Here is an 11,019-nt window from a genome sequence, read left to right as displayed (position 1 = left end):
GAAATAAAAATAGTACATACCTTATGCCATGTTATGAAGTTAAAAGAAGTTAACATATGTAATATGCTTAAAATAGAGACCCTAGGTCTATTTCTGAGGCAAGATGCCTCAGAAACTTGCAGAATCTAAGGCAGGGCTTATCCCTGCCCATCAATGAAAAATGAATACTAAATTAAATTATGAAATGTTATTAATAAGCATACTAGTTCACATGCTATTTTTTGTTAAAGGCCTTGACTAAAATCATGGAAACTACCACATATTGACCTTGACAATCAAAATTACGAAATTCTCCCAATGATTATTGATGGGAGCCACTCCAAGGGTGTTTCCTATGCTTCACTCCATTCATCAAGGCAGAAACAGCTGTGCTTTGTGGCACCTTAGCAGTCAAGGTTTCATCTCATTGGAACAGGCCAACTGCTAAAGGTGGGCACCAGACTTCTCAACATTTTCTCCAGGGAATTTAGAACCATTGGCATTCCAATTCAATCTACTCACTACATCAATTGACTACAAGTATACAGCTAATGTGATAAAAAATATTAAGATATTAATTACCCTATCATTCAAATAGCAGGAGGATCTATGAATTAGTAGCATGTACCCCAAAACAACAATAATGGTGCTGATATTTAATTCTGCTCCTGTATTTTTTATAAACTTATTATGGTATAAAACTACAAGAGTTTAATCAGCTATCACAGGGAGTCTGTAAAAAAGGGTGAAACAATTAAGAAGAGTATGTGAAATATGGATGAGCCCACTGCCATTGATGTTGAAACCCTAAGTGCATAATGTACCTTGAAATAATAGCTAATTATTATATTAAAATGTATTATTATCAAGATCTAAAGTTTTAAGATAACACAATCAGAATATGTTGAAGAAAAAAAACTAAATATTTCCGTTCATCTCAGACTTAACGAAATTCCATGAAACACTGGGAAAGGTTGGGATACTTCTTTGGAGGTTTTCCACCAAATAGCGATTTAAAGTCACATACCACAAAGAGATAGTTACCTTTCCTGAAACAGTAATCATAGTTCAAATAATTGCCAGAATACACTATGATACCAAACTGAAATGCATGTCTTAGCAAATATTACTATAAGAAACATAGCAAATTTGCTGAAGAAACATGTATCAGAGCTAATTATGAATTGTGAGGAGTTTGCCACTGAACAGTTAAAGAAATGCATGGGTTTTGTATATGTTTCAGTTTATAGTACTTGCTAGATTCTTTCAAACTAAAATAAAAGGAGAATTCTGGATTTTTTGAACTTCAGGAAACACTATAAGATGTATTACATAAGATGTGCTAGATTATCTTTTAAAAGAAAATAATTTTTAAAAACAATAGTTATAAAAATTCCATGTAATAGTATCGACTACTATATGGCAGCTTTAAATAAACTTTAAATAGGTTATGAATTCAGTTACATATACAGAACCACAAATGACATTCATTTACTACATCCCTTAGTTGAGTCAGGAAAGCGCAAAATGCTAATGATACCTCAATATGACTAACATCATTGAAAAGACTTTAGAATATAACTTCTGGTTATGCAAACCATAGCTTTCAGTAAAATAATATTCCTTCCAAGTACAACTAGCAAAATCGTGTAAAATTTAAAAAATTCTATTGCAAGCATCATACCAAAAAGCTAGAACTTCAGGTTCAAATATTCCAGACAAAATGGAAGTGCAGAGAAGTAAAACTAAAAATGTTTTCTGCTTTTTCTCTTTGAGGTATTTGCTGATTCATGAACAGGGCAAGACTAGAAGCTAAAAAGGCCAGAAGAATGTGCAGGCCTGCAGGTTGAGAAGCTAGGCAGAACTATCAGCAGTCTCATTGCGTTAGGGAGACAAAAATTTAATTTCAGAGCTCATCAAGGACATGAAGTCCCAGCAAATACCCTGGTTCTCAGATGCAACTTTTGAAGGACAACATCCTGGGAGTAAACTAAAAACAGTCATGGCTTTTAAAACACTACAGTCCAGTCTAGACTCATTTCTATCCCTGATTGGAGTAAGGTGATTTTCCCCTACTCTAACTGCCTACCATAACCTAAAATTAATTATTTCTATGAACATATTCTTCTGGTCATACAAAATGTCTAGCAATAAATTAAAAAGTATGGACTGTTCCTAACACAAAGAAATGATAAAGGCTTGAGGCAATGGATACCCCAATTACCCTGATTTGATTATTATACATTGTATGCCTGTATCAAAGCATCGCATGTACCCCGTAAATATAGACAACCATTATGTACCTGTAAGAATTAAAAATAAAAATTAATAAAATAAAATAATATCTTCAGTCTTCAGGCCATTAGTCATTATTGTTACTAATATTAGTTACTAAAAAACAAAAATAAAAGGCAAAAAAATTACAATGCATACCAACAAGCATTATTAAGAAAATAAAATAGGATATGGAAACAAACCAAGTGATGCAGGCATTAGATTTAACAAACACACACTTTAAAACAACTATAATTAAGGTACAAAAAATGACAAGAGAATTTTAGAGAAAAAGTAGACTATATTTTAAAAATCAAATAGAAATTTTATCTAAAATTGACAATTCAACAGATCATTAGATTGGGCTCACCTGAACAAATGATATTACTGAACAGGAAGATAGAAAATATGCAAATTAAAGGAGAATAAAAACATTTTAAAATGTATAAAACAACATAAGTTATGTATGGGAGCAATACACATGATCAGTGTCCTCAATTGACAACACAAAGAATGAGGTGGAAGCAATATTGAAGAGATGTTTGCCTATAATCTTCAAAATCGGATGGAGGCTGTCAACCCATATATTCAAGAAGTTTCATAAACACTAAGAAGAAAAAAAAAAACCTTAAATCTACACTTAGTCACATAATTGCAAAACTGGTAAACACCAAAGATAGAAAAATCTTAAAGATAGCCAGAGAAAACAGGCAGCTTCGAAGAAAGAAAACAAGATTGGGCTGGTTTATTGACAGAAACAATGGCAGTTAAAAGACAATAAAAGCATGTATTTATGGTGCCAAAAACAAAGTGCCAAACTAGAATAATATAGCACTTGAAAATACCCTTCAGAAACAAAGCTAAAATGAATATGCTGCAGACAAATACAAATTAAGAAAATTCACCATCAGACTTTCCTAAAATAATTACTAAAGGAAATTCCTCAGGCTAAAGGAGAACATTCCTAAACAGAAACACAAAATGCAAGAAGGAATAAAGGGTGGCAGTGTTGTAGAAAAAAACCAGGTTCTTTTTTTTTTTTTTTTTTTTTTTTGAGACGGAGTCTTGCTCTGTCACCCAGGCTGGAGTGCAGTGGCGCAATCTCGGCTCACTGCAAGCTCTGCCTCCCGGGTTCACGCCATTCTCCTGCCTCAGCCTCTCCGAGTAGCTGGGACTACAGGCGCCCGCCACCACGCCCGGCTAATTTTTTTGTGTGTTTTTTAGTAGAGACGGGGTTTCACCGTGGTCTCGATCTCCTGACCTCGTGATCCGCCCGCCTCGGCCTCCCAAAGTGCTGGGATTACAAGCGTGAGCCACCGCGCCCGGCCAAAACCAGGTTCTTGTCATACGACCAGAAAGGATTAGGTGCGCAGAAACATAGAAGGGTGATTAAAGAGGAATGTATTGGGCAAAAAGGAAAAAAAAAAAAAACCTCTCAGGAAAGTGAGATGGAGTCCTGCTAACAGGCCCGCCTCCTCACAGACTGATTCCCAGGTTACTACACCTGCTGAAGAGAACAGGCTCCTCCCCTGCTTAAGGCAGGAATTCCCCATAGCTCCATCCACTTCCCTCAGTGCGCATGTCCAGCTCCCATCCACTGTGGGCATGCCCTGACAAGCCCTGGGCAGGTTTCCTCATCTGCACAAAAGCATCTGATGTAAACACTTGTGGGATGGGTCGGAGATTCTCTGGGGACCCCTTTTTATCTGCCCAGGCATTTGGCTGTCTCAGCAGAAAGTTGTAAATATGTGGATAAGTATAAATTAAAATTGGCTATACAAAACAATAATAGTAACGTGCTACAGAGTTCAAACGGTAATAAAAATATATGATGGCAATAATGTGAGAGGCAGAATGTAGATGAATGGAGTTAAACTATTGTAAGGTTTCTAAACTATTGTAAGGTTTCAGCATGATCAGAGAATTGATTAAAGTAATTTTATTAGACTACAATAAGTCAGGGTAAGCATTAAATAACAATAAAATAAGGTATGACAGACAAGATAATAGAAATTGAAATAAAAACAAAAATATTTTATGACTTCAACAGAAACATTATAGTAAGATAATGGCTATGACAACAGCACGATGAACATACTTGACACACTTGGCATACACAGAATGCTATGCACATCAACTGCAGAATATGCATGCTTTTCACACGCACATGTAACATTTACCAAAATTAGCAACATGCCGGGCTATAAAGCAAATTTTTGAAGAACCAAAACTATCCAGAGAATATTCTCTGCTGAAATCATCCCTATGTGTCTGGCAATGAGGCAATATAATCTTAAATTGTTCCATGGATCAAATTTTTGAACCTGATAGTAAATATAGATATAATAAAATTTGTGGAGTGCAGTTAAAGCCATACTTAGAAAAAAAATTATAACATTTGATTAACATATTAGAACAGAAGAAAGATTCAAAATTAATGATGTGAGAATTCAATTTAGGAATTTAGATAAAAATTCAACAAACTAACTCTCCCCCATAATAAAAAGTAAGGCAGTAGGAAGAAAACAATAAATTAGGAATAAAAATTAATGGAGTAAAGTCCAATTATTCAATACAGAAAATCAGTAACATTAAAGTTTTTTATCAAAGTATTAATAAAATGGATAAACTTTTAGAAAGATGGATCAGAAAAAAATAGAGTGAACATAAATTGCTGATAACAGAAATATACAAAAGAAGCACCCTCTCAGATCTTACAAATATTAAAAAGACAAGAGGAAATTATGACAATTTGGTTCCCTGGGGTGTTTTCTCTGACACCAACAACCTATTCTCTGATTCTCTAGATACTAACTGGGTGTCCAAAACTTCAATCCAATTCTGACACTATCTACCCAGAGTTAGAACAAACTCCATAAAGTAAGGGGCTCGACAGGACAAGACTGCTCCCGCTGCAGACACCAGTTTCAAGCCCTGAGCCACCCGTACTTCTGATCAATCAGCTGTAAAGCAAGTGTTTCCACCACCCCTCCTCGGGTTTAATACTTTGCTAGAGCTGCTCACAGAACTTACTTATTTACACTTTTAAACTTACATTTACTGGTTTATTATAAAGGATACAATGCAGAAAGAACCAAATGGAAGCAATGCACATGGCAAGGTACAGAGCGAGGGAGTCACACAGAGAGAGCCTCCTTACCCTCTTGGGTGCACCACCTTCCAAGCACCTTGGTGTTGAGAGGTGACAGCATGCTGGCAGTCCTCACAGCTCTCGCTTGCTCTCGGTGCCTCCTCTGCCAGGGCTCCCACTTTGGTGGCACTTGAGGAGCCCTTCAGCCCACTGCTGCACTGTGGGAGCCCCTTTCTGGGCTGGCCAAGGCGGGAGCCGGCTCCCTCAGCTTGCAGGGAGGTGTGGAGGGAGAGGCGCGAGCGGGAACCGGGGCTGCGCCTGCGCGCGGCGCTTGCGGGCCGGGTGGAGTTCCGGGTGGAGTTCCGGGTGGAGTTCCGGGTGGAGTTCCGGGTGGAGTTCCGGGTGGAGTTCCGGGTGGAGTTCCGGGTGGAGTTCCGGGTGGGCGTAGGCTTGGCGGGCCCCCTCCACTCGGAGCAGCTGGCTGGCCCTGCCGGCCCTGGGCAATGAGGAGCTTAGCACCTAGGCCAGCGGCTGCGTACTGGGTCCCCCAGCAGTGCCGACCCACCGGCGCTGCGCTCGATTTCTCACCGGACCTTAGCTGCCTTCCCGCGGGGCAGGGCTCGGGACCTGCAGCCCGCCATGCCTGAGCCTTCCACCCCCTCCATGGGCTCCTGTGCGGCCCGAGCCTCCCCGACGAGCGCCACCCCCTGCTCCACGGCGCCCAGTCCCATCGACCACCCAAGGGCTGAGGAGTGCGAGCGCACGGCACGGGACTGGCGGGCAGCTCCACCTGCAGCCCAGGTGCGGGATCCACTGGGTGAAGCCAGCTGGGCTCCTGAGTCTGGTGGAGACGTGGAGAACCTTTATGTCTAGCTCAGGGATTGTAAGCACACCGATCAGCACCCTGTGTCTAGCTCGAGGTTTGTGGATGCACCAATCGACACTCTGTGTCTGGCTGCTCTGGTGGGGCCTTGGAGAACCTTTGTGTCCATACTCTGTATCTAACTGATCTGATGGGGACTTGGAGAACTTTTATGTCTAGCTCAGGGATGGTAAACACACCAATCAGCGCCCTGTCAAAACAGACCACTGGGCTCTATCGATCAGCAGGACGTGGATGGGGCCAGATAAGAGAATAAAAGCAGGCTGCCCGAGGCAGCAGTGGCAACCCGCTCGGGTCCCCTTCCACCTTTGTTCTTTCACTCTTTGCAATAAATCTTGCTACTGCTCACTCTTTGGGTCCACACTGCTTTTATGAGCTGTAACACTCACCGCGAAGGTCTGCAGCTTCACTCCTGAGCCAGCGAGACCAGGAACCCACCAGAAGGAAGAAACTCCGAACACATCCGAACATCAGAAGGCACAAACTCCGGACATGCCGCCTTTAGAACTGTAACACTCACCGCGAGGGTCCGCGGCTTCATTCTTGAAGTCGGTGAGACCAAGAACCCACCAATTCCTGACACAGTGTGTTCACCCACCTGGAAGCTCTCTGAGCCTCACTGTCAAGAGTTTTTACTGAGCCCGATCTCCAGCTCCCTCCCCTCCACTCTTCCCAGAGTGTGGTGGATGTGCCTGAAAGTTCCACCTCTCATGTCATTTCTACCCTGAGTCACCTCATTAGCACAGACTCAGATGGGATGGATAAATTGGACTATATTTAAATTAAGAATATTTGTTCATCAAAATATGTGATTAACCAAGTGAAAAAACAAGCCACAAAATATATATTCATGTATTTTAAAACTACAAATTAATATTATAAAGGTAAAATCCCTTGAGAAAAATAGGCAAAACACCTGAGCATGCCCTTCATGTTGAGGATCTACAGAATCAATACATACATGAGAAGATGCTCAATTTTATTAATCATCATTACAATTAGCATATCAAAACCATTAATATGATACCACTACACATGCACCAGAGTGGTTAAAAAGAAACTAACTGAAAAATCCCAATTGTTGGCAAGAACCTGAAAGATTGAAGAGCTTATTACACTGCCAGTTGGAGTGTAAATTTGTATAATCGCTTTGGAAAACTGTTTTGTTGTAGCTACCAGAGTTGAACACATGCATCCCCAATGACCCAGCTTTCCACTCTTCAGAAGCACTCAACAGAAACGCATACATTTGTCCACCAAAGGATATGCACAAAAATGTTGATAGTAGGTAGCACTGATTGTAATGGCAAAAAAACCTGAAATGTACTGAATCGTGATATATTCATACAATGGCATACTATTTGGCAATGAGAATGAAGTAATCACAAATGTAAGACACAATGTTGACAAAAACAGAAGCAAAATCGTATATACTGTATGATTCCACTTGTATGAGTTTCCAAAACACCAAATAAATGGATTTTTAACACCATAGTGTTAAAAATCAGACAGGACAACATTTTTAACATAGTGTTAAAAATCAGAATGGTGGTTATCCCTGGGAAATGATGTTATGCTTCTTAATCTGTTGCTTCTTCGTGGTTTTTACTTTGTGAAAAATCATCTGGTTGATTATTACGATTTTTATACTTTTCTGAATGTGTGTCAAACTCCAATAAAAAGTTAAAATAGATATTTATCATTTTTAAAAATGGGATAGAGCATATTTCCTTGAGGAAGTGAAGAATATGCCAACATAGTTAATATGTAAACTTGCAATTACTTTATATTTCATGGCTTTGAAGGCATTTTCATTTGCAACTTTTACTTTTTTTTTTTTTTCAGTTGAGCTTTATCTTGAGCAGTGGCTGTGAAAATGCCAGATCCCAGCTACTAGAATATTCCTTAGGACATTTGCAAACATCCTTGGACTTAGTGGGAGGGATTTGAGGGAGAGAAGAAATACGTCTAAACTAAGTCAGACAACAGAAACTGCAGTTCAGCCCATGGCTTGTTTCTCTTCCTGATTGATCTTCTGGATAAGCAAGCGCAATGGGACATTGTCTTGTGACCAAGGGCAGAAAGCAGCCACCCCTCTGACTGTACAGAGAGCTGAGACACTAGGAGAGCCAGATACTCCACAGGCACCCCATAAATGTTAATGGCTAGTGGTTTGGAAAACAATGATAAGAGCTACCTGCCCTGAGGAGCACATTAAAGGAAGAAATTTCATTGCTCTCAGGCAGCCACTTAGCATTTTCCAAGTAGCAAAGTTAATCTAAAATACAATTTCAGTTAGATTAATTTTAGATAAGGAGTTGGGCTACACCTTTTCAAAACTCATTTTCTAAGTTACGTGATTATCTTCTTCTGTGTATTTCTAATCTGTGTTTCTATGTGCATGCTACATGGTAATTTTGCACAGGAGCAAAAAGTACAGGAAAAGTACAGACCAAGAGTCAAAAGACAGAGGCTTTAGTCTCGGACTTGCCACATGCTAGCTAGGTGACCTCAAGCAATTAATTCCTTTGACCTTTCTAGGCCTCAGTAATTCATTGGTAATATAAGAGGTCTCAACTACACAATTTTTTAAAAAATTGTATATATAGTCATGCATCTCTTAATGACAGAGATACATTCTGAGAAATGCAATATTAGGCTATTTCATCATTTTACAACATTGTTGAGTGTACTTACATAAACCTAGATGGTATAGCCTACTATACACCTAACCTTTTGCTCCTAGGCTACAAGCCTGTACAGCATGTCACTGTACTGAATGCTATTGCCAATTGTAACAGAATGGTGAGTATTTGTATATCTAAACATATCTGAACATAGAAAAGGTACGGTGAACATATGGTATTGTAATCTTATGGGGCGACTCTCACATATCTGATCCCTCGCGTATCTGAAACATTATATGGTACATGACTGTATTTAAGATGTACAACCTGATGATTTAGTATACATATACACCATGAAATTATCACCACAATCAAGATAACATAGTCATCACATAGTTTTGCTGCTGCTCTTAATTTTTTGTGGTGAGAACGTATAGGATCTCTCTTAGCAAATTTTAAGTATACAGTATGGTAGAGTTTCCTATGTCAGCTATACAATTTCTAGGGTTTCTTCTAGTGCTAATATTTTCTGTTAACCAAACCTCCAATCCTCTAGCACCTGTATTCATTCTTTATGGATGCCATAACTGTACCAGAAACTGAATGGCTCACAGCAACAGAAGTTTACTGCCTCACAGTTCTGAAGGAAGTCCGAGATCAAGATGTCGGCCGGATTGCTTCCTTTTAAGGACTGTGAGGGGAAATCTGTTCCAGGGCTCTCTCCTGGCTTCTGGTAATTTGCTAGCAATCTTTTATATTCTTTGGGGCTTGTAGATGCTTCACCCCAATCTCTGCTTTTATCCTCACGTGGTGTTTTCCCTGTGTGTGCTTCCAACTCTGTGGACAAATTTTCCTCTTTTTTCAGTCATATTGGATTAGGTCTTATCCTAATAGCCTCACCTTAACTAATTTCATCTTCAAGGACCTTATTTCCAGATAAAGTCACATTCGCAGGTACCGGGGTTTGCAACTTTTATGTATTTTGGGGGGTAAAAAAATTCAACCCATAATAGCATCCATGGTTATAAATAAATAGTAATTTGGTCTAGGAAAATTACTCCATACAAATCCACCCCTGGTATCTTCTGTAAGTCCAATCTAGGGGTTAACGGCCTTGTCTCCCAAAGCCACTGTGCCCACCTGATAGTGACCCTCACCTGCCACCTGGGTTACCTGTTATTATGATCTGCCCATTGATTGCACATCCCAGATTTCATAATAATTACCACCTGTGGCTTCCACACCTTGGGGGCAGTATGCATAAGACCAAGGCTTTCTGCTTCTTCCTGCCTCCTTCACCTGCGCACACACTGCACCTGTCATACCATCGCTCTCATAAGGGAAAGATGAGACCAGCTCAGTGGACCCAGAGCCATACATAGCTCCCAGCATGTCATTCAGGGGACCTGCCCGTGCTGTTCATGCAGCAGCTTGAGCTGTGAAACAACAGTTTAGGCCCAGCACATTTTCCCCTACCAGGTCATTCTAACATAATTATGTAGATTCAGCCATAGATTTAAATTTTGTCAAGTCTTCTTAAGACATTGTTGGTTGGTTGGTTTTTTTGTTTGTTCCTAACAGACCAGGTGAAATGCTAATGCCGTGTCCTCTTCCCACAAAGTCAATCAGAACATGCTCATGAGTGACAGGGTGAGCAAAGGAACAAAAGTTTCAGAAACAAACCAAACAAGGTTTTATATTACATCTTTTTTATTTAAAGGTGAATTATGGTGAAAATCTAAGTTGTCTCATCTTACAAACTTCCATAAATTAGGATCAATGGAAAGTGCTACTATCAGCAATTATGTGAACCACTACAGACAGTAAGTTGATTATGAAAGAAGAAAGCCTAATTTTTAATTAGAAAGAAAACTTCAATTGTGCCCAACACTTGTACTCACAAGTCAGGCATGAAATGACTTCAGATCAGCAGCTATTTAATTTCATCCAATCTCTAGCAAGTAGCCTGGGATATTATTTGCAAGTACAACTTTTTTGCATTATGGAATGAGAGCCCGAATTTCCCAAAGAACAAACATGATGTATTTTTGGCATCACTTCAATGTCAAAGAGACTTTTGGGAATAACTAGGAAGTTGATGGCATTTTTACATTTTCCAGTTACATTTCTAAAACCTCAGTTGTTTCCTCATAATCATTTCCAGA

The sequence above is a fragment of the Symphalangus syndactylus genome, chromosome 15, assembly GCF_028878055.3.
Source record: "Symphalangus syndactylus isolate Jambi chromosome 15, NHGRI_mSymSyn1-v2.1_pri, whole genome shotgun sequence".
Lineage (NCBI taxonomy): Eukaryota > Metazoa > Chordata > Mammalia > Primates > Hylobatidae > Symphalangus > Symphalangus syndactylus.
The sequence above is the reverse complement of the archived record's forward strand: the minus strand, read 5'-3'. Positions refer to the sequence as shown.